Below are 25,782 nucleotides of genomic sequence, written 5' to 3'. Positions count from 1 at the left end.
TTCTTTGAGTGTCGATTGCTTATATCTCATATGTAATCTACATCTTTGAATCTAGTAGTTCAGTGCGTTTCCTGTTTCCGATTAAAAAAGCAATAATGGTGCAAAATGTCTATTGCGTTATGTTTTGTTTCACGTCATCTTTCATGTTTTACGTTAAGAATTTTTCCGTCCCGGATGATGATTTTAACACCATATACCGAGTTTCCAGGATAACAACATTGTTTAAAAAAACAGGTAATATTTAATTTATTTCAGTGAAGCCTTCATGGGATATTCTGTATATACAGGAATTCTGACAACACAAGCAGAACCAAAAGTAGTTGAATACAGAATAACTGTAGATAGTATTCTGATATTTAATTATAGAACAAAAATGTATGTGAATGTTTGTAAGGAAAAAGCTACTAACACACAGTAAAATAATATTTTGTGTTCTGCGAGTCTTGGGCCTTTCGGAGTCAGCTCTCTTACAGATGCAGGCATCCAGGTACGCCCCACATCTTGAGTCTGCCAGTACATCTCTCCCACTTTCCAAGCTCCACAGAGGCTTTCATGCTTTGCTGGGATATTGGGAAAGTACGACTGAAGCAATGGAACACTGCAACTGTGAGGTGTGTCTGAACAGCACAGTCTTCACGAGCCCATAGCATCTCTCCTGCATTCCAAGCTCCACAGGGGGTTTCCTGCGTACTTTGCTGGTATGTTTGGAAAGTAAGAGTGAGGTGATGGAACATTGAAGCAGTGCCATGTGTCTGAATAACGAAGTCGGCATGAGCCATGTCCGTGAAAGGCCATGATCCAGTTATGAAATGTATTTGCAGCTGTAAATATGTACAACCATCAGTTGCATAATTGAGTGATGACGAAGAAAATTTATGCCGGATTGGTACTCGAACTAGAACCTCCCGCGAGCAATCGCCTACCATTAGGCTATCCGAGCACTACTCGCAGCCAGAGCCAAACTTCCGTAAGTCGTCTACACGTACTAGTACATCCATTATGTATATTCCACTACAGAGGAGACGCTTTAATTGAAAGTTGCTTTCCCGGTGTCGGTGGATTAAGGAACATTTCCATCGTACTTCAAAACAACACCAGCACTACAATCTCGTAATGATCCAGGTGTCACTAGCTACTGGTCTTGTGCTTAGCGTTGCTGTTTCTCGGTCGTGGAGCCCTGGCTTAGATTCTGGGCCAGGTCTGTGATATTCTCCACTCGAAAGAGTGTGAGTTTGAGTGAGTCTGCGTGAGTGAGTGAGTGTGTGTGTGTGTGTGTGTGTGTGTGTGTGGGTGGGTGGGTGTGTGTTTGTGTGGTTTCTACTCATCATCATCTAATCTTCTTGAAGGCCACCAAAGTGGTCAATTAAATATACACTACTGGCCATTACAATTGCTATACCACGAAGATGACGTGCTACAGACGCGAAATTTAACCGACAGTAAGAAGATTCTGTGATACGCAAATGATTAGCTTTTCAGAGCATTCACACAAGGTTGGCGCCAGTGGCGACACCTACAACGATCTGGCATGAGGAAAGTTTTCAACCGATTTCTTATACACAAACAGCAGTTGACCGGCGTTGCCTGGTGAAACGTTGTTGTGATGCCTCGTGTGAGGAGGAGAAATGAGTACCATCACGTTTCCGACTTTGATAAAGGTCGGATTGTAGCCTCTTGTTCGCATTGACGGCACTTTGAACAGTGCACGTTACGTTTCAGATGTGTTACGACCCGTGGCTCTACCCTTCCTTCGATCCCTGCGAAACCCAACATTTCAGCAGGATAATGCACGACCGCATGTTGCAGGTCCTGTACGGGCCTTTCGGGATACAGAAATTGTTTGACTGCTGCCCTGGCCAGCAAATTCTCCAGATCTCTCACCAACTGAAAACGTCTGGTCGATGGTGGCCGAGCAACAGGCTCGTCACAATACGCCAGTCACTACTCTTGATAAACTATGGTATCGTGTTGAAGCTGCATGGGCAGCTGTACCTGTACACGCCATCCAAGCTCTGTTTGACTCAATGCCCAGGCGTATCAAGGCGGTTATCACGGCCAGAGATGGTTGTTCTGGGTACTGACTTCTCAGGATCGATGCACCCAGATTGCGTGACAATGTAATCACATGTCAGTTCTAGTATAATATATTTGTCCGATGAATAGCCATTTATCATCTGCTTTTCGTCTTGGTGTAGCAATTGTAATGGCAGTAGTGTACTTAAAAAAACTAAAGATCCTAGGTGGGTTATTCCGGCCATAAATGTCATACTCACATTTAATTTCAATAACATATGTTCGTGATCCTAGCCGGCACTTTGTTTTAAATCATCGAAATCCTCATATGAACTTACATCCTATTGCAGAGTTCAGTATGCAGTCTGGAAACGGAGATATACCATCAGTTTAACGTGGATTTTTCATTCCGTTGTGCAGTTTTCTTCAGTGATAGTATCGCGTCATTACCATGAGACTTCTATAAATATGAAACTGACGGAATTCTAGCGTCATATAATGTTTTTAGATGTCGCTACAGAGCTGTTGCACTACACTGCAGAACTACATTGGAGACGGTAATGGCTGAACAATGAAGAAATGCGGTAACAGAGGGTGAAGGACAGGTGCCTAAACACAGTATTGAAAAAAAGAGAAAAGCGCTTCTCTAATTTGCCATAACCTTTGTTCCATTGTCAGAGTTTCATATCCCTCAGGGACGGGCTCTTTTGTTTGATTGTATTAGCCTTTGTATGTTGCAGAAAAGTTTTTAATTGCTTTGAGTTGCCTCTTTGAAAGCTAATTAGAGCTTCAAAAGAAACTAAACGGCAGCCGTGTTTGTGGATTCTAGGTAATAAGATAAGAGCTGTTGTATAGCTGCAGACAGAGTAACGCATTCTTCTCACATACTTACAACTAGATGATATTTGTACTGTGCCTGACAGTTTGCAGTTCAGTAATGAAAATTAATAATAATCGTGGGGATATAGGTACACAAGATAATCTCTTCCACATATTTAGACTATACACAAAATGCTTTATTAAAGCAGACAGGAAAACGTACTTGAATATGAGAACGTGCTGAAAAGCAATGGCGCCGAATTTTTATTTTGTTCTGAATAACGGTTGAAGTATTATACGTCATGTATATTACTCGGTCGACTTTTCCGCTTCGCTGACGCAAGTTGGAACCCTCTGCTTCCGAATTGTATCGTGTAACGTGGCGGTGTGTAAAGTAACTATGTCGCTGAGCGAGTAACAGTGTGTCGTAATCGATTTTAGAATTGGAAGAGTTCATCCATATATGGACCACCGTCTCCTTCATCATGACAATACCAGACCACACACATCTGCAGCAGTCCGACGCCGTGGTTTCACTGTGATCATCTATCCTCCATACCGACCTGACGTGGCCCCAACCCATTTTCACCCATCCTCAAAATAACCATCTCCAAAATAACACTTTCGAGAACATCAATTTGATACTAATGAATCAGTGGAAGCAGAGTTGGGGTTTGGCTCCGTCAACGAAGTCAAACATTCTACAGTGACGGTGTCAAGAAACTGGACTCTCGGTTGGGGGACATGTGCTCGTTGCCAGGGCGACTATATTCAGGAATAAATATGTAGACATGGAGAATAAAGACGCAAAACGTTAATAAAGTTTGTTTTATTTAAAAAGGTTTAAGAGTTTTCACATAAAAAGGACAGAGGCATTACTTCTCAACATGACCTCGTATATCGACAACTGGCATGACTACAGTATACTGATTACCGAAAGAAATACAGACTGCATACTCCGAATTGGCAGTTGACGTGGTTGCAATAGAAGATACTTAATTGTGAAGGAAATCACTCGTGTTCGACTTTGGATTTGTTTATAACATATAATATTTGAATTTCCTATGAGTTCAGTGACTTCTATCCGGCTTCAGCGATCGTACTATCGTTTACGAGGGATCCATGCCTTCACTTCACACTCTAAAACTATTTTCTCGATCACTGCGCATCAGTTAAAGATGACCTCACCAAAGTCTTCCATTGACGCGAAGAATTCAGTTACCACATGCACACCGTAACGTGTAACTTTATTAAAGTGTTCGTTGTTCTCAAAATGTACGCAAAAATTAACGCATGTGTTGCCATGGCATAAACGAAACGGATCTGCTCACATTACTAATGAATTATTTGTTATGGCGTATGAATGTGTAACAGTTTGTCGACGTTGCACTGTGTCCTTGTTCGATTAATTCAGTGTCAGTGGACGACGCTCGTAAATGGTTTGAGACTTTTTATTTTTTTTACTTCATCCACGACAATTTTCCTCGAAGCTGTCCTTTGCCAATGAGTCAACTGATTTCTCTTACAATTTTCAAACGGAAGCACCCATTTTAAGGTCGAAAAACGTGACGGTAATACAACGTAACATAATAAAAGGTGGATGGAATAAATAAAGGGAAACAGGAAATGAATATACATTATAATACTCCTTGAGGGTTCGTATTAGTGTTATAGAGATGGAAAATTTACAAATTAAAAACCGAATGTAATAATAGTTTCGTTGTGAAATTTTAAAGTCAGTAAAGAAATCGCTACTACTATTACAAATATACATCTGTACCATACGTGCTAATATGCTAAACCTGAAAGAAATTAACTACTTTTAGAATATTTTGAATTTACTATACCGCATATTATAGTAAAAATGACATTCAGTAGGCAATATGAGTACTGCAGTTTTTCTGACTGAATCCTTTGTTTTACGCAGAATTTTCTCACAACAGAAAAGCATTTATTTGGGAAATAACGCTTGTTTGCTTATGATCTGCGTGCGATAGGACACCGTGACGAATTGGTTGATTGCTACGTAATTCACATTGGCATTAAGACGAGCTCTACTTGAAACGTCTATGATTTAAATATTTAATATTTAGGACATTGGAAATGTTATAAAATCCGCTTTAAAAACCGATAAAAACTTACTACCTTCGATAAATACCGGGGCTCTGGCTTGTGGCACGGTTATAACTCATAATTATATTACTGCCATCTGATAAAATACCCTAAGAGCACTTTAATACAAATGTACTGATTTCTCTGAATTAGTGAAAAATCACAGAGATAATCAGATGGCAAAATAGACATCTATTAGTAACTTCTAGACAGTGGCAACAGTTTCTAACAGCTCGTGTGGTTAGCCATAGTCAGCATCTTTTAGGGCACCGTAGTCAATATTTGGTGCTGCACATTCGAAGAGGTAGAATCGCCGCCCATATAAACTACGGTCTGCCCTTGCTGCAGCCGCCAAGTTGCTGATATCACCGTTTTCTGTGCAGAGAAGGTGTCATGAATGTTGTCTTCGTGTGTGGCGATCAGCTACCTGGGTACCACTTACCGATCACCTTTCTTCGTGAGAGTGAGACTTTGCTAAGGTTGCATCACATGTGCGCGAATCTGGAGACCAAGGAATTGCCATGGTCTTCCTAGATGGTTCCCATTGCAGCTTACAAATCTGCATGAGATGTGTTCTGTCCGACGACAACTGTCGTTATCTCGCATGAAACGTCGTGAAAGAGATGCCTTCGGACAAATCTGGCTGTGAGTGAGTTGATTTAACTTTGTGTACAGATCATAATGTCTCTTCGTGTGGATGTGTAACAGTGGCTGTCTTTACAGTTGGTATTCTTGCGTTCATTTGCTTCTTACGTTGGTTCACTAAATAATGACGTAGTACAAAACAACGCCCTACAACAAATGACTCTTCTGATGGACGATAATTTGAACACTAACCACAAAGTGCTCTTATGAAATGTTCTCGGGAGGTGGATTGCTTTTCGCAGTCCGCCTCCGCAAATCAGAACTATTTCTGTGCAAGGAGAACAGTAACAATTTATATGGAGCTCATAGACATCATCATTAGTAAAACGAGCACACGTCGTTGCGTGTGTTGTAGTGTTGCTTCATATAATAGCAATATATATTTCAGGTTACTTCAGCTATTCTCAAGTGGCATCCATTATATACATTTGAAACGTGTTTTAAGTTCTAACATAAAGTCCAAGAAAAAAAATAAAATAAAGAACGGCACACGACGAACGAATTATCCGAATGCGACGGAAATCGATAGATGTGATGTACATGTACAGAAAGACAAATGATCAAAATTTCAGAAAAATGAGATGATTTATTCAAGAGAAAGAGCTTCACAAATTGAGTAAGTCAATAACATGTTGATCCATCTCTTGCCTTTCTGTAAGCAGTTGTTTGGAATGGCATTGCTTGATAGAGTTTCTGGATATTCTCCTGAGGGATAGCGTGCCAAATTCTGACAAATTGGGAAGAGATCCGGTGACCTGGCTGGCCGAGGTAGTGTTTGGCAAGCATGGAGACAAACAGTAAGAAATCTCGCCATGTGCCGATGGGCATTATGTAGCTGAAATGTAAACCAAGTATAGCTCGACATTAAGGGCAACAGAACGAGGGATAGAATATTGTCGACGTACGGCTGTGCCGCAAATGATGGTCTTGCTGTGAAAATAAATGTCATCCAAAACCGTCACTCCTGCCTGACGGGCTGTATGGCGGGCGACAGTCAGGTTGGTATTCCAGGACTGTCTCGGGCGCCTCCAGACACGTTTCGGCCTGGAATCTGATTGACTGGAGTGATATTGTCTTCAGTGATGATTCTCGCTTTGAAAAGAGCCCTAGTGAAAAGAGAAGACGCTTCTGGAGACGCCCGCACAACACTAGGATACCAACTTCACTATCGCGCCCCATGCGGTCCGGCAACCAGTAGTACTGCTCCGGGATGTCATTTATTTTCATAGTAGGACCCCTCCGCGGCACGCTTACAGAAAACCGGTATGTCGACGATACTCTGCGCCCCGTTGTGTGGCCCTTCATAGCAAGACATCACGGGCTTACATTTCAGCAAGATAATGCCCACCACCACACGACGAGAGTTTGTACTGCATGACTTTATGTTTGCAAAACTTGGCAAGCAAGGTGGACAAATCCCTTCCAGAGTGAGAACGTTGGAAGCACTAAGGGCAACGGCCCTCTAAGAAGCTCGGGATCCTGACGACCTAATGTGCCAATTGGGCAGATTTTGGCACGTCCCTAATGAGGACATCCAACAACTTCATCAATCATTGCTAAGCCGAGTAACTGTTTGCGTAAGAGGCAGAGGTGAACCAACGCGCTATTGACTTGCTCAATTTTTGAAGCTCTTTCTCATAAATGAATCATTCAATTTTTCTGAAGTTGTAATCATTTGTTTGCCTGTACATGTATACCACATGTACCGATTTCCGTCCATTTCGGGTGATTCCTTCGTGGTACATCGTCTTTTTGTCTTAGAGTATATATAAAGGGTTATTATAATTAAAGTTAAACTTTCAAAACGCTGTAGAAATAACACTACTGGCCAGGTTGACGTCAAATTGCAACGGAAGATTATCGGAGAAGGGGGAAAACGTATTGCAGAAGAAAAAAAAAAGTGTGAAAATTGATCAATGGATGACGATGTATGTGTCAGAATACGTAAATGAAAACACCTGTCATGCCCACGACCCATTGAAGGTGGTATAAACACGCCGGGTACACGGCTATTTTTCCTTCCGCGTCTGCGACGTTCGTCATCACTGTCTCAATGAAGGATCGCGCTCTGCTTGTAAAGGTGTGTTATAAGAATGATGACTGTGCACACGTCACTCTGCAGAAGTTCCGGACAGTGAAGGCTTTGAAAAAAGGCGTTGGTCCGATGACTGCCGTGGGTCCGGAGAAAATCATTCGGAAATTCAAAAAGACGGGTTCTTTTGGTGTGCAACTTGATAAAGGGGGGAAACGAATTGATTCGAAGTCAGTGGAAGCAGTGGCCACAGAAATGCAGGAGGAGACGAGTGGTGGTATACAAGCGTGTAGTGCACGGAGAATCATTGGACACACCCGTGAACACGGTGAGTAAAATCCTTCTTTGCTATCCATTCAAAGTTACCCACTTGCTTCTTGTTGATTTGCCAGCAAGAAAGACTTTGCCTTAGAATTTGTTGCTCACATGGTAGTGGACAACGATTGGCCGTTTAAGGTTTTGTGGACAGACGAAGCCCACTTCCATCTGACAGGATAAGTCAATACACAGAATTGTCAAATTTGGGCAACGGAAAATCCACGCAAATCAATCAGTACCACTTCATCCTGAAAAGGTCACTGTATAGTGCGAGTATACGGCATCATTTATCATAGTACAATATTTTCTCGAAGAGACACGTGCTTCCGGTCTATTACCTGTACCGTCACTGGTAAGCGCTGTGAGTGTCTTTTGCGCAACAATGTCATTCCAACTCTCCAGCAGCATGGGTCTGCGGATGGGATCATTTTATGCAAGATGGGGCACATCCGCACATTGTAAATCCAGTTAAGCAGCTGCTGTAGTGCCATTTCGGCAATGCTAGAATTATCAGCCGTCACTTCCCTACAGCCTGGCCGTCCCGATCACCTGATCTTAATCTGTGTGACATCTGTATGTGGGGCTGTCTGAAAGATGTTGTGTTCAGTGTTCCGATTCCAAACTTAGGTGTATAGAAGGCACGCACTGCGCAACACATTCTGAACGTGACCCCGGAAGCACTTCGATGAGTTGTGCAACATGATCTTTCACGATTTCAACTTGCTGTAGAAAACGGTGGACAGCATATTGATACTGAACATGTTTTACTTCAGTCACACTGTAATTAGTAATCCTATTTGATTTTGATTGATGCTTTTTATGTGGTTTTTGGCCTCACGACAATTAAAAACCGATATGATTTATGCTTTCTATGCCTTTTTAGGCCTCAGGATAGTTAAAAGCCGATGTGATTGATGCTTTTGATGCGGTTTTTGGCCTCAGGACAATTAAAACCAATTTTTACCATCCGATATGATATGACTTTGCCGTGGTGGATGGGCTTACGTAACTAACAGAATCACACCTGTGCACCCATACATACAGAATAGTACAGTTTGTTTAACTTCAGTCTTACACCTTAGGCATTGTTTTGTGATTCATTTGTCGTTTTTAGTCGACTACTATTATATTATGACGCTTACTGCGCCATCTATTGCTACATTGTGTAACTACTTATTTTTCTTCTGCCATACGTTTTCCCTCTTCTCCGATAATATTCCGTTGCAATTTGACGTCCACCTGACCAGTGGTGTTACTTCCACATCGGTTTGAAAGTTTAACTTTAATTATAATCACCCTGCAAATTTAAAATGTGTTTTAAATTCAAATCCAAAGTCTCTGCGATTTTTCCTTTAGTTATATAAACCAATGTTTCAACTCGTAGTCCATGAGCAAACATAATCTTAACTTCGTGTTAGAGGACAATGGGATATGAACGTTGTAGGTCACAGAACACTTCTGTGCCTAACTTGATGGACCTCACGGTGACAGGACATTCTCAATTGTGATGTGTAAAGTAAGAATGTTGGCATGAGGTTGCCAGTACTCGTATACTCCGTTCATTATCTTTTACATTTAACATGAATTATTTTCCGAGTTAATTCGACTGTCTCTTTAGTACTAAAGATATATTATACTAACCCTATGATTTTCCAAGAGTTTTTCTTCTGACATATATCCTACTTAGCAGTCTCATATTTTAAAATCTCTACAGTTGTATAGGTGTGCTATGTAAACCAGTCTAACCTGAATAACGACGTCAGATTACCATCCCACAGAAATCTTGACAGAGTTCTAGCCGTCCTGCAGGGCTCGCCCAGAAAGCCCGTGATTGTTTTCCGTATTCTTTCAGCGAAACTTCTTGTTTTGAATGTGAGAACGTGATTCAAGATTCATACAGTTTTTATGTTTCAGTTCCTTCTTCTGGCGAAATTGTCGAAGGATTCTCCACATTTAACTAATTCGAGAAAGAATGAAGGATTACTGGTAGCCACGAAAACTCGAACTCGAGATTCTTAACTGTATCTGGATAACGCCATAAATAGGGGACGTAGCTGAATCGTGAAGAAACATTGGCCTCTCTCTCTCTCTCTCTCTCTCTCTCTCTCTCTCTCTCTCTCTCTCTCTCTCTATGAAAAGTGCTGTGGCATTTGGTTTGCTCGTTTTCATGTACTGCGAGAAACGCAGTATTGTCAGTTTTTCTATTGAAGACGTATTAATAACCATACTACTGAGTGTGAAGACTCCATGATGTTTATATGTGCCACAGAAAAAAGGGTATGGATTGGCGAGCTTAATATTATCAAATCTTAAATTAGCAGACATTCATTGTGAACTGCTGATCGGTCATGGATATGACGGAGCAGCATCAGTGAGCAATCATTTATCTGCCACCCAAATTTCTTTAAAAAAGAATACCCAATTGCTGTTTACATACACTATGATGAAAAGTATCCGGACACCCACAAAAAAACATACGTTTTTCGTATTAGGTGCATTGACTGCCACCTACAGTCAGGTACTCCATATCAGCGACCTAAGTAGTCATTAGACATCGTGAGAGGGTAGAATGGTGCGCGCCGCGGTACTCATGGACTTCGCACGTGGTCAAGTGATTGGGTGCCACTTGTGTTATTCGTCTGTACGCGAGATTTCCTGATTGAGATACATCCCTTGGTCCACTGTTTCCGATATGACACGGAAGTGGAAACGTGAAGGGACACGTACAGCACAAAAGCGTACAGGCCAACCTCGTCTGTTGACTGACAGAGACCGCCGACAGTTGAAGAGGGTCGTAATGTGTAATAGGCACAGGAATTCCAAACTGCATCAGGATCCACTGCAAGTACTATGACAGTTAGGCGGGAGATGACAAAAGTTGGACTTCATGGCCGAGCGGCTGTTCATAAGCCACACATCACTCCAGTAAATGCCAAACGACGCCTCGGTTGGTGTAAGGAGCGTAAACATTTGACGACTGAACAGTGGAAAAACGTTGTGTGGAGTGGCGAATCACGGTACACAATGGGCTATCCGATGGCAGTGTGTGGGTATGGCGAATACCCGGTGAACGTCATCTGCCAGCGTGTGTAGCGCCAATAGTAAAATTCGGAGGCGGTGGTGTTGCGGTGTGGTATTGTTTTTCATGGAGGGGCTTGCTGCCCTTGTTGTTTTGCGTGACACTATCATAGCACAGGCCTACATTGATGTGTTAAACACCTTCTTGTTTCCCACTGTTGAAGAGCAATTCGAGGATGGTGATTGCATCTTTCAACACGATCGAGCACCTGTTCATAATGCACAGACTGTGGCGGAATAGTTACATGACAGTAACATCCCTGTAATGGACTGGCCTACCCAGACTCCTGATCTGAATCCTATAGAACACCTTTCGGGTGTGCCAGGTCTCACCGACCGACATCGATACCACTCCTCAGTGCAGCTCTCCGTGAAGAGTGGGCTGCCATTCCCCAAGAAACCTTCCAGCACCTGACTGAACGTTTACCTGCGAGAGTGGAAGCTGTCATCAAGACTAAGATTGGGCCAACTTCATACTGAATTCCAGCATTACAGATGGAGGGCGCCACGAACATGTAAGTCATTTGAACCAGGTGTTCGGATCCTTTTTATCATACAGTGTACATAGCGGGGCCCACTATTTAAATTTAGCATTACATTATTTGTGTTGTATTCAGGCTATTTCAAATTGCCTAGGAGCAGTACAGTTCATCGGAAACTTCACTAAGAGATCTGCTAAATATTATGGCGCCTTGAAACAATCAATAATATATTTACTGCCAAAGAGAGAGAACTTAACATTTTTGGCATTATGCGAATTTCGGTGGATTTAAAAACCTGAAGTAATTCTGCCCTTGAAAGAAACGTCTCTAGTCATAGTGACCCCTCTGCAATAGTTAGGTTACTGTGCTAGTAAATAAAATTCCTTTCAGTTTGCATAACGATTCGAAGTATTAACTGTGATCCTGTTGCAGCTTTAGTATGTTAGTGTTGTGTCCATTGCTTCAGAAGAAATTGTACAGCATAATGATAAAAACTTGAAAAATTTGTTCAGCGAGTCTTCGAAACTTGCAGCCGAAGTAACGGTCACAATACCCAAGTCTGAATCCATAATGAAACATCGCCTCAATAGTCCTTGTAGCTGCCCAGAGGAATACAACAGAGGAAAAGTAGCCTTACCTTTCTTGCAGCACAGAAGAAACCAGCTCCACGACAGTTTTCAGAGCCGTCAAAGTTTAATTAATTCCCTTCAGAGCGTAATTCCGAGGAAATGAGTAAATTGTAGTAACGAAGATATACTGGAGTCCGTCGAACTTTATCAATCAATGTTGCCAAAACCTTCGTCTGCAGCTGGAGAAATTCACGTTAAAGAAGAGCGAAGTGCGGGGGCTAGAGAACGATTTGACTGCGTTAGAGACACAGCAACTCAAAATTTTTCACAATCTTAGGACTCTGCTCCAACTTCTAGCCACTCTCACAGTTTCAACAGCAACACCGTTCAACGACATTTACGACTTCAAAGTTATTAAAAATCTACGTAATAAACAGTACAAACCAAAATATACTGCGTTGCCTTGCTCCCCTCTTTGTGCATCGCAGCATTCCCTATGACCCAGACCAAGTAGTGATTCACTTTTCCAAACTGGGGATAAATTGTTGCTGAAGTTAAGGGATAGCAGTTATTCTGCATTTAACTGTTTGCTTAATATCGGTAAGGTTGAAATTAAATTATAAGTACTGTATCCTCACAAGATTTAAACCAAACTACTACTACCCCCCCCCCCCCCAAATAAAAAAAAATTCTGTACGCGTCCATGCCTGTCACCACCATAAAGAATAGAATACCTAGCGTGCCACGTCACCATAAGGTCACTTTTCCTTTTCGACCCCTCTGAATGTCAGTCGTTCACATTGTGGGCAAGACACCCAGACGATAGGTATATTATAATTACCGCACACTGTTCCCAAAGCCGGGAAGACAATGAAAGTTTCATGGACCACTGGCCAAAATACTGCTGTGAATATTCAGATTCGTGTGACCCACTCATGTAGCTTAAACTGTAGCAAGCTAGTTTTCAAGGCAGCGAGGTGAGTCAGACGCGGATTGAGCACGCACAGTGTGTTAACAAACCGTTCGCCTTTACACCAGATTGCTTCATTGTGGTTTTTGTGCAGTTTGCGACGCTCATTGGAGCAGATGCTGGTCTGGTCCCCAATCTCTGCATCAGAAAACAGTGAAACAGTTGCGGCTGCTGTCTCAGTTTCTCTTACGTCAAGAACTTTGTTTATAACCGCACGGAAGACAAACGGTCGCTTCGAGTAACTCGGACTGCAGCAGCACATACTGTCGGCAGTTACATGTTTATTACAATGACATAATACTGCAGGAAGAGTCAAGTACTTTGTTTATTACCACACGGAGAACAGGCGGCCGTCCCGGGTAACTCGGACATAGGCACTCTGGATAAAATTTTAAACCAATAATATTTGAACTGCAGGAAGAGTCAAGTGCTGTGTTTATTAGCAGGTGGAAGACGAGCGTTACCTCAAGTATCTCGGATTACAATAGCAGATACTCTCCTGTTGTCTCCTGTTGAATGCTGATAACGGTAACATGTGAACAGAAATATAACCAGAGTATTATCTTTGCTGTATTCTAGAAAAACCACAATTTGGTGCATCTGCTATTACACGACAAGCAATTTAGCATGACCGCAGTAACATAGTCGTTGTCAGATTGGAACATTTTAATTTTCAATTGCAGCAAAACAAGAGTTGAGTATATAAAACTAACACTTATACAGCTGCTGCAGAAAGTCGCCACACCAGTGCAATCTCTTACATTAGTATTAAATCTCCACAAACGTTTCTCAGTCTAGACACATGTCCATAGAAAGACTGGAAAAATGAAATTAACCCTTTTCTGGATCAACTCAGTGAACCGACGTTTCGAAATCCTTCCAATGTGTTCTCCACAGTTCACACTGTTAGGTATTACGCCGCCCTAGGCAAGAACTGAAAAATAATGAGCCCTCTTTCTTACTACCATAGGTCTCCCCGATATGCATCTCCCCCTCCCCCCTCCATCATCATCACCAACATCCAAAGGCACAACAGTGTAAATCTACTATTATACTTTTAATCATTAAACTAACTTGACGAGACGTCCTAATTTTGAGGCGACAGTCTTCAATTTTCTTGTTTTTTCGTCAATTCTTTACAACTGACGCTTGAAAAATAATATGCAGAGACAAAAACACGATGAAGGAGGTATGGAGTCGAGTCGCAACACAATCGCAAGCCAGCGGGCGTGTCCCGCTCCAGCGCTTGACAGAGATGAATCAAAGTCATGTTTGTTTCTGTTTCGTTATCACAACAGTAGCGGTTGCTTTTAGTGGAAAGGCGTTTACTTTCATCAAAGTAAGTAAAGACTTATTCAGTAACAGTTCCGTATGCTTCTGAAAACAATTTGGTGTTTTAATTTTCTCTATTTTTCTCCTCATTTGCTCAGTTTTTTCGCTGTTTGATTTGAGATTAATTTCTTCCGCCTTTTGCCGCCTCTAAAATTTTGCCTCCCTAGGACGCTGCTAAGTCGTTCCTAATGGTTTCAAAAATTACGGAAAACCGAGGGCATGATTTGCACAGAGTTCAGGTCTAGATTGCATCGTAATGCCTACTAAAGATATAGGAGAACAACAGAATAGCTTCAATACTACTCGTACGTGATCGTGAGATTAATAATTATCAATTTCTAACAAATGTTGACAGATTAAGGCAGATTGGCAAGGTAGTAGCAAAGTTTTAATGATATTTAGGCTACCCCTAGCATTTACTATATTCAAGGTGTTTTTTAATAATTAATATTTGATAGAGAAAAGTCTTAGTTTCGCGCCTAAATGTGGTGAGGCCCCGTTGTTTAGAATCGCCGAGTAGGATTCATTCTCATGGCTTACCCATACTTCCCGATATGAATGGCGTTCTTCGGTGTCGTATGGCACGGTCAGTCCCACCGCCTGTGTTCCGAACGAGAGAGCCGCATCGCACTCGTCGCTGTAGCATTCTAAATTTTGTTCAAGAAAGGGAATTTTTCCTGTTAATAGCAGTGTTCTAATGCAGTTTTAAAATTATCAAATAAAATGTCGTCCAAAACAAGAGTATCATCACACACCCCTTTCATATTTTGTTCTAAAAGTTCCGTATTTTTGAAACAAAATTCTAATTTTGGAAATAAGTAGTCTTATTGTTATAGCACGTAGGAGTTGTCTTAACATTTCTTAATTTTTTCTGTGCAGTAAACTTATACATCTCTTACATCAAAAACAGAATTTTAATGAAGCGTTTTGATTTCTTATTTACCTTTAGTAATTAAGAAATCAATTTTCATCACAAATTTCCTAAACACAATTTCTTCATTAACTGACTTCTTTGGGGTTACTTTTCATCGCAACATAACTCATCATGTTGTTGAATGGTGTTAAAGGGACTCTATTATGGTTTGTGTCTGCAATGGCGTGCTTACAGAAAATTTCATTTATTTATGGTCGTAATTATGTGTTCATACAATAGATTCTTTTTTGATTCGATAGTGTATGACGTTAAGTGTCAGGTACTGAACCTTACTACCGCCATCAGATCACAAATAGTATTCTGTAGTAAGGGTCACATAAATATTATTGAATCTTTGACAGCTGTAAGAAAATTGGTTGACATTACAGAGTTATGATAAAAACATAGAAGTCGCGCGTCCGTCGATGTGGATATTTATACTGGTAACGTGAATATAGCACATCAGATGTGCTTTAATTGTGACTCAGGCTCATCACATCACAGCAAGATGATGAAATATGCTACACCGAAAATATACAGGTATAAATACGGCTGTCAAAGCGTTTTACTTGAGTACGTAAATTATCTGTATGCCTGTCAAGATGAATGAGACGGGGAGCTGTCTGCTGGAAGAGATTTTTCGGTTTAGTGACACAGAATTATGACTGGATATGATGCATTAAAGCGGAAAAGATCATTCTGTAATCTCATAACGCCACATAGCACGTTAAAGGACTGTAATATGAATTGGGAAGCTAGGGCATTTCTCTGGCTATTCTTCGTGTTTCAATGTTTCCTGCTAACTATACGAATATCGGGCTAGACTAATTTGAGATGTGGCGATGTATGTAATAGTCAGATTCATCCCTAAATCTCAACGTATCTCATTGTTCTAAGTGTGTAATATCGCTAGGCGATGTATATCTCGGCTCTTTTTCGGACCAACATCATCGCTTTTCGTCGCATTACCAACGAGATGAAAACGTATCTCTGTTAATGTCTGGATTCTTTTTGATCATATATAGTTTATGCGAATAATTTTTTAGCCCGTTCGCTGCAGCGACAAGAGACGCGCTGTGAATCGTTATTTTTATCATCCTTCAGCACGTGTTCCAGATAACGCAGAGTGTCTGCTCCACCAGCGTGCACAGGAGGCTGGCACGTGTTTGTGTGCCAGCTCGCAGTGCGTCTGTCATATGCGGAGCGGCGAGCGAAATTAATACATCGTGTGGCGTTCGCGTGACGTCGCTAGTGGATAATACAAAATCGGCCATCCATGTGTGGCTACGCTGTACACTTCCTGCTCGGAGAAGCGTCTCTCTCTCTCTCTCTCTCTCTCTCTCTCTCTCTCTCAACCTAGACTGACTACAGTACCTCCTAGTGCTAGTTTTAAATAGCAACTACCCTCACATCTATCTAACAGTCAGTGTCTAGACTGCTAGAGTACTCTAGTGCCAGATCAGTGCCAATTACCTTCTCAATCTTCATAGTCAGGGAAAGAATGAATATTATTATTAGTTAGAATTATGTACGTCTCAGTACCAATCTGGTGGTCGTCTTGCATCGGTGAGTGTTGAGAGCTCACTCCTACATTCTAGTGCCATCTGTTTGGTAAGTAACGCTTACTGTTATCTTTCTTTTTCACGCAATTCAGATGCTTTGACGTATATTTCGGATGCTTTGTTGCCCCGAAAACAACGCATGTCAACCTATCAGTGGTTTGTCCAATCTACTTAACACAGAATTCATTCTCAAGAAGTGAAAGGTAATCACCAGCTAAATACTAAACATAAAATACTTGAGAGATGAAGTACAGCTGATTTATTTTTGTTCGAATTTTTTGTAGAGGTCATGCACACTACGATATACATATAGAGTGTGTGTATTGTAATGAGTTGTACAAGCAGTTTTAGAAGTGAGAATATTTACTTTAATGCCCTGTAGTAATTCCTACAGTGATACCTTGCACATAATACAATAAATGATAAAGAATTCCATTTATTTTTGGGAAATCAACTCTGTCATCGGCTTTGGTCGTCTCAAGACTGTATTTAAGCAAAACATATCATTTTGCATATTAAGAGATTAAGAGAGGTATTTAATTAAAAAATCTTATTCCTTTCCAAAAAAAAGCAAGAAAAAAAGAGGAACACCTCCATTCCTAATTTGGTGTGTCTTTTTAGACTATGTTGTTTATTATTTAATAGTTGATTAAAGGAAATATAGTATAGTAAAGAAAAGCAGTTAAGGCGTAAAATAAGTATTCGTGTGCAATACCGAACATACACCGAGGTGACAAAAATCATGGGATAACGGTATGCACATACAGTACACAGATGGCGGTAGTATTGCGTACACAAGATATAAAAAGACAGTACATCAGTGGCGGAACTATTCACTTGTACTCAGATTATTCATGTGAAAAGGTTTCCGAAGTGATTATGGCCGCACAATGGGAATTAACGGACTTTGAACGCGGAATGGGAGTAGGAGATAGGCGCATGGGACATTCAGTTTCTGAAATAGTTAGTGAATTCAGTATTCCAAGGTCCACAGTGTCAAGAGTGTACCGAGAATACCGTGTTTTTTTCGTCATTGCCTCTCACCACGGACAACGCAGTGTGCGACGGCATTCCCTTAACGACAGAGAGCAGCGGCGTTTGCGTAGAGTTGTCAGTGCTAACAGACAAGCAATACTATGAGAAATAACAGCATCAATCAATGTGGAACTTACAGCGAACGTATCCGTTAGGACAGAGCGCCAAAATTTGGCGTTAATGGGCTATGGCAGCAGGGGACCAACGCCAGTGCCTTTGCTAACAGCAGGAGATCGCCAGCAGCGCCTCTCCTGGGCCTGTGACCATATCGGGGCCCTAGACGAGTGGAAAACCGCGGCCTAGTCAACTGAGTCCCGAATTCATTTGGTAAGAGCTGATGGTAGAGTTAAACTGTGGCGCAGACGCCACGGAGCCATGGATCCAAGTTGTCAACGGAGTACTGTGGAAGATGGTGGTGGCTCCATATTAGTATGGGCTGTGTTTATGTGGAACAGACTGGGTGCTCTGATCCAAGTGAACCGATAATTAAGTGGAAACCGTTATGTTCGACTAAATGGAGACATTGCAGGCATTCATGGACTTCATGTTCGCAAAAAGGATGGAATTTTTACGAATGAAGATGCATCATGTCACTGGACCATAATTGTCCACGATTGGTTTGAAGACCATGCCGGATAGTTAGGGTGAATGATTTGCTCACCCAGATCACCCGACATTGCTCCCCCAGATTAGCCGAGAGCGCTAATGGGCTGCTCCCGGGACTCGGGTAGGCGCGCCTGCCCCAGATCGAATCCGCCCGCCGGATTAACGACGAGGGCCAGTGTGCCGGCCAGCCTGGATGTGGTTTTTAGGCGGTTTTCCACATTCCTCCGGGTGAATACTGGGCAGGTCTCCACGTCCCGCCTCACAGACATTTGACGCACATCCGCACTTTTCCATGATTTACACTAGACACAGACAGATGGCGTACTCTGATTCCGTCCCGGTGGGTACGGGGTGGTGGCAGGAAGGGCATATGGCAACCCCTTCAAATTAACATGCCAAATCCGATTTAACCACGCTAACCCCGCGCACAATGCGGGACAACGGCGCAAGTGATAGAAATCACCTGACATGGATCCCTTCGAATATTTATGGGACATTATCGAGAAGTCAGCTAGCGCACAAGATCCGAAGCTGGTGACGGCTGTAGGTGCAACATGGTTCAATATTTCTACAGTTACCTTCCACGACTTGCTGAGGCAACGCCACGTCGACATGCAGCACTGAGCCGGGCAAAAGGAGGTCCTATCCGGTATTGCGAGGTAGCCCAAGGCTCACCTCAGTGTAGAATGCTGTGGTTAGTACTTAGCAAGTCCTCATTTTCCCTTTATTATCTCTTATATCCTCATTGACATGGGTTTCACTACAGATTCTGTTGTCTGCAGTGTAATTTTACGCCATGCTTGTAGTAAAGCGTTCTTTAGGTAATTACTATTGGATATCTAATGATTCGTCACATTATTGTCAAGTCCATCCCACAAATTCTCCATTGGATTAATATTTAGGGATCCAGCGAGGAGTGTTACACAACAGCAAAAAATGCTTCAAATGGCTCTGAGCACTATGGGACTTAACATCTGAGGTCATCAGTCCCCTAGACTAAGAACTATTTAAAACTAACTAACCTAAGGACATCACACACATCCATGCCTGAGGCAGGATTCGAACCTGCGACCGTACACACAGCCGCAGCGTTGTATCTAGCGTTTTGTGTTTTAGATAATTGCATTATATGAAAATACAACCCTCAGAAAGACCCATATTATTCACATTTCTTGACATATTTTTGTTTTTTTAGAATGTTTATGTAAATTTTGCTGCTCATAATTCCATCCATAAAACAAAACAATCCTCACACCATTTGCACTTACTCTGCCCCAGACAAGTATTGAAACTCCTCCATGTTTACCTGAGGCTGTTATATTTCCCTCCACAAATTCACAATTCTTTTTTTTTCCCTACTGTTACTCGCACATTTAACTTAAACAGCTTACGTCGACCCTTATCAGTAAATGCAATTTTCTTCCGGAAATCAGACCCATCGCATTAATGTTCTCTTGCAAATGCAATCTCCATTGTACTGGAAGGTCTACCAATGGTTTCTAGTATATCTTACGCCATAATGTCCATCCTGTTTCGTTCTTATCTGAATTTCGTTATACTTTACAGCCTTTCTGTATTGTTTTGCAGAAAACGGCATTCTTCATAAGTTTAAAAATCTTTTTCAAAGTCACACGTCAAAGAAGCCCTATTTTTGGTTTTGATGTGAACGTGTTCCTTGAACCAGAGTGACTTCTTTAATTTAATGGCATGGGTGGCACAAATTAGTTCCATTCCAAAACTATGACATTGCTACAGGTTTCTGTAGTGCATTATCTATTTCCTTTTATCTCCTACCATCATCAACAGCTTGTGGAGGGAACCGTTTCATGGAATGAAGCACTATGAACATAGTGCCAAATTGCTGTGTGGGTCATGTAAACTATTAGAATGTGCCATGTCCTCCTCCATGACATATCCTACACCATAACCTGCTGCCACTCCTGAGAGATCACCTGATTGGAGGATTTCTTCAACGGATGGCCTTCGAAACCCTCCAGTTGTGAGAGACTGTTGCATGGCATGTCCGTCTAAATTGTGGATTTTCTTAAATTTTAATCGTATGTTTTCCTCTGTGGGCATTTCCACATGTGCTGGTTCCTCTGTTGAGTAATCCAGCAGATGCTTTGCTAATCGCTCGTTCCGAGTTAATAGATTCAAACAGCTAGGGGAAATATAGTAGGCATCTTTATGTTTTATCAGTTGGGAGGAAATTAGGATTTTTGAGCGGGTCGTAGCACTGGCATTTCCCCTGAGATACGAGCAACAAATCTACATGTTTCTGACACTGACCACAAAAGTTAGAAAAGAGAATTAGTCCAACCACTTTGTATGTAGTGAATCAGTCACCTGACTTACATTCCTTCATCCCGTAAACGTGAACTGAAGGTTGGGGGTTCTGCCTCTCAAATTTAGATGTATGCTGAATTTAACGGGTAAATCGCGACAATCAGAATTTTAATGCCCATAAACTAGATAAGTTTAGTATCTAGTCATACATTGTGCATATTTATCATGATTTCTTTTACAAGCCTGAAAGTTATCAAGTAAAGCAAACGTCGCCATGATGATTTTGGACGTTAGTAATGGACCTTCTAGCAGCTATATCATCTGTAAGAGGGATATAGGACACCCCATTTAATGGATCAAAAAAAAAGTGAGTGAATATCCAGGTGATGTACACAGCTGAGTGCCTTAGCAGACACTTTCCTACATTCTGGAAAATTCATCCATTACGACACTGAATGTGAAGTCTCAGAGCTGCCCAGCAATTTAGGAACACTGTGATATCACATCAATTCTCCACCAAATATGAACAATGGTTTTCTGTTCACCATCACTATCTTATTTTCTGGGGTGTTTGAATTCGTAGCAAAGAACTACACTGCACTTATTAGCGGGATACCATAGATCATTAACGATATAGGGAAACTACCTTTCCATACCGGGTAGATACGCATTTAGGAAATTGATGGGGACTTGGTAATCTATGGCTGTGTTATCCATGTACGCATACGAGATCCTGTTCCAAAATGCATCTAATTTCTGAGTAATTTAAAGCTGGAATGCTACTAACCTGGTGCTGGCCTACACCATTAGCACGGGCAAAGAAACAGCTGCTAGTCGTTTCGTAACTGAAAGGAGTAGCCAGTGGACCAGTGCGAGGTAAACTTTAGTCCCGTTAGAGGTGAACGTGATGACAGTCTGACAGAGGTGGTATGTCGATGGTCCAGACAAAGGTACGGCTACTGACGTAAGACTGCCTCCTGATCGCTAAATATATCGTACCGGGGATGGGCAAATACATGGAAACACCAAAAACACAACACATACCATGCCTAATATCGTGTAGCAAGACTGTTGACTTTTACAGCAGCCTCAGGTCGTCTCGGAATTGATAAATCGATGTCCTGTATCGTTTCAATGGCATTGTGTACCACGCTTTCTGCAAAATAGTGGCTATTTCAGGTAACAAGTATGGAGGTGGATAGCGATCGCGGACACTTCTTTCCAAAGTGGGCCACAAAGGCTCCATAATATTAAGAGCTTGTGACCATGGTGGCCAGGGGAGACGCAACAATTCGTACTCGTGTTCACAAAACCAGTCCTGGACTATGCGAGCTGTGTGAACTAGTGTCCTGTAGCCTTGGAACATAGCATGACCATTGCGGAACAAACACTGTACCATCAGAACTACCTGATAAGCCAAAATGGTCACATCATCCTCGGCGATAATGCGACTTTTCTGAGTAACCATGGGACCATAGGAATACCACAATTTCGCACCCCAAATCAACTCCGAACCCTTGCCGTGTTTCAGTCTTGCATCACTGATGAGTGGTTTCAGAATCCCAACACGACCTTCAATTCGCTGCTTGTGAAGCTCCCTTCATTTCATGCTGACAGGCTTCGCGGGTGCGACATTTAGTTCTGCAGTGACTTTTGCAACCTTCATCCTCTTATTTTTCGTCACACTCCTCTTCACTGGCCATCAGTCAACACACAGTTTCGTCCGCATTGTAACTTGGCGGATGATGTTTCCCTGCTTTCCCTGTATGCAGTATAAATCATCAATACAGTGCCCCCTGAAACACGATACACTTCGTCTACTTTAGTTATGGAAGCACCCATCATACGAGGTCCAACAGTTTGTCCACGCTCTAATTCACTTAGCTCCGAGATAATGCGCTCACAACGGTACAGAAGACTGTTCTGACCACGACTGACGCTTGGAAGTTGTGGGGATATTGCACAGATGCCATTTGTGGTCAAATAGAATGGTGCAACACGCAGGCGTGCCTAGTATCTGAATTTATGTTCAAGCGTGCACTTCTAAAAACGTTTCGATATTTTTGTCTACCGCCTGTACAAATGCTCCATAGCTGCTGGTGGAAGTCAGAGCAACTCTGATGTAAATTCAGGATGTGGAGCATGTCCTATTTGTACCCTAGGGGTGTTGGGTAGAGGGGGAGGGGCCACGATGAACATGCAACCAATTCATCCATCCAGCTGATGGAATAATTTCTCACTATTTTTTCAAGTAATAGATGAAAAAAAATGAGGATAACACAGCTGTCTTGTGAGACCGTGAATAAATTGACTTCTCGATCCATTATTTAGTCAGGTGCATAAAAATAATGTGTGAGGGTGTGTTAATGTATAAATGCACAACTTCAGTAAGTTTAAAATACACTACATATTTTAACAAACTCTTTAGTGTATCTGTGAAAATTCGAAGAACCTACTGTCTTTATGCATTACATAGAGTACACATGGCTTGCTGGAAATTATGAATTTACTATGATTTGTTGGAGGAACCTTTTTGTCTGTATAATAGATGTATCATATAATGAACTAATACCCATGCAGGAAGTTATAAATCTACTCTAACGTCTCTGCAGGGGTTTGTGTGGTGTCCATTAATATATAGAATGGAGGCATTGTGTGATGAATAAATACTTTGCAGGAAGTTATAAATTTGCTGTGGTGTGTTCGAGGGACCTTTGTGCATATCAAATACAGGCATTATATAATCTCTATTTGCACAGTGGGTCACACTTGTGAAGCAATGAAATGTGAGTGAGCATGTATTAGTATTGTGGCTGTGTCAGGGTTTAATAATCCCTGTCACTCAAAGACATGGACACACCGTTTAAGACAGAAAAACAGTCATTGTGATGAGTGATATAAGCTAGAGGTAAGCGAGTATGCAGCTTCAAAACAGTGTGCAATATCTCAGCTGCCTCTGTTAAATGTAGCTGAACTACCACACACCACTCAATCTGTGTAAACATTGTGGAGACCAGAATGGGTGGTAAGACATGTTGGCTGTGTTATGTCACAAAGTATTTGACACTCTCTTCTTAAAGCAGGTACGTTCTCTAAAAAGTTAGATCACGGTGGTAAGTGAAGTGTCATGTACGTTAACACACAAATAACGCAAGGATGCACTCTTTATATTTTGAAAAATAGTTATAATACAACAGTAATTGTAAATTAGCGCTGTACTGTGCTGTGCATGTATCATCTTTTCCCAGTTATATGTCTGTATGCTTGGTGGTGAGAGGGAAATCTAGGGTGGTCATTTTTGAGCCATAAATAATCCCCATTAAGGTAATCTAGATATAGAGGTTGCCAAGTTTTAATAGTAGCTCATAAACTATAGTAATAAAGATCAGATGAGTCATAAATCACAGCCATTAAGATCAGGCAATCATGCTGGTTGTGCCAGCCAATAGGATATTGTCCCTTCGAATATCCCACCATTTATACATCACCCAATTGTTCTAGAAGGGAGGAGGAAAGGGGAGAGCGGTGACCTTGAAAGTGATAGGTGGTGTTTGTTTACATTAGGGCCATAAATCATTGTGCCAGCTCAAGTCTGTTATACTACTGGTGTTGACTGCTAGGGTTTAGTAAAATACAGGTAAGGTATTGAAACAACTGTGGGTCGTAAAGTTCCTACAGTCAACACTGTAGTGGATTCACAATTAGTGTTTCTAATTAATAAAAAGACGTATGTCAGAATACAAATTAAGATCTAATACAGACCTTTAATTGAAAGTTGAAAAGGTAATAGGTGTAATGAGAAAAAGAAGATTAAAATCATATGGACCCATATACAGAATGAACATTGACAGAATAGCAAAATAAACGTTGACCTACAAAACAACTACAAATCCAGAATCACATGGCTGAGAGAAGAAGGAAGAGATATCGAAAATGTAGACGTCGACTTGGACACAATAAAAGACGGAACATTTTTAAGGCAGCAATAGAAAAGACAGGCTTTCAGGACAAAAATATCAAGACCTGGAAGAAAGTGGACACAAGAAGAGAAGGCACAAAATTCTCGAAGAGAGAAAGAAGCGTGGGCCCAAAGGAAACTACACATGAAAACAAAGAAGTAGAAATAATGCTGATTTATCGTGCCCTCCGGAAAAGTTATTCAGATTTTTTAAAAAAAAAGACATAAATGTGCGTTGAGACATAAATATCTTTACTCAGAAAGAAAATACCACATTTAACATCTCAAGTGTTGGTGATGTTAAATTCAAGTTGAAGCTTTCGTGACACATATCTTCTTAAATTTACCCGAGGCAGGTGGCGAAGTGGTTAGCACACTGGACTCGAATTCGGGAGGACGACGGTTCAATCGCGCGTCCAGCCATCCTCATTTAGGTTTTCCGTGATTTTCCTAAATCAGTTCATGCAAATGCCGGGATGGTTCCTTTGACAGGGCACGGCCGACTTCCTTCTCCATCCTTCACTAATCCGATGAGACCGATTACCTCGCTGTTTGATCTCTTCTCCCAAATTAACCCTACCCTTAAATTTAGTATGATTAATTTTCATCTAAATCGCAATAGACATCAGCAAAAAACAGGAAAAATAACTACTGTGACAATTTACTGATCTATTTAAATAAGAAGTATTTAAATTTCGGACACCTTTTTGTTCTTCACAGTCTAGTTACTCAAGTTTTGGAGAAGTCGACACCACAAAGAACTTTAGCAGCTCTTAAGAAATGCATGTGGCATGTCAGTACGCATTTTTTTCTCTTTTTAAACGTCGAACCGCTGCTGTCTGTAACTGCTTCTCTCTCTTCTTCAGCCGCTTCATCCTACTCAACAGCACTCCAGCTTAACGACACAGGAGGCTTTGCGACTCTCAAGGGATTTCTTTCCTTACAGCTTTTCACAGCGGCGTCGTAACGACCTTCTCTCTCTTTCTCTCTCTCTCTCTCTCTCTCTCTCTCTCTCTCTCTCTCTCTCTCTCTCTCTCCCTCCCTCTCTCTCT

The sequence above is a fragment of the Schistocerca gregaria genome, chromosome X (assembly GCF_023897955.1).
Source record: "Schistocerca gregaria isolate iqSchGreg1 chromosome X, iqSchGreg1.2, whole genome shotgun sequence".
NCBI lineage: Eukaryota > Metazoa > Arthropoda > Insecta > Orthoptera > Acrididae > Schistocerca > Schistocerca gregaria.
The sequence above is the reverse complement of the archived record's forward strand: the minus strand, read 5'-3'. Positions refer to the sequence as shown.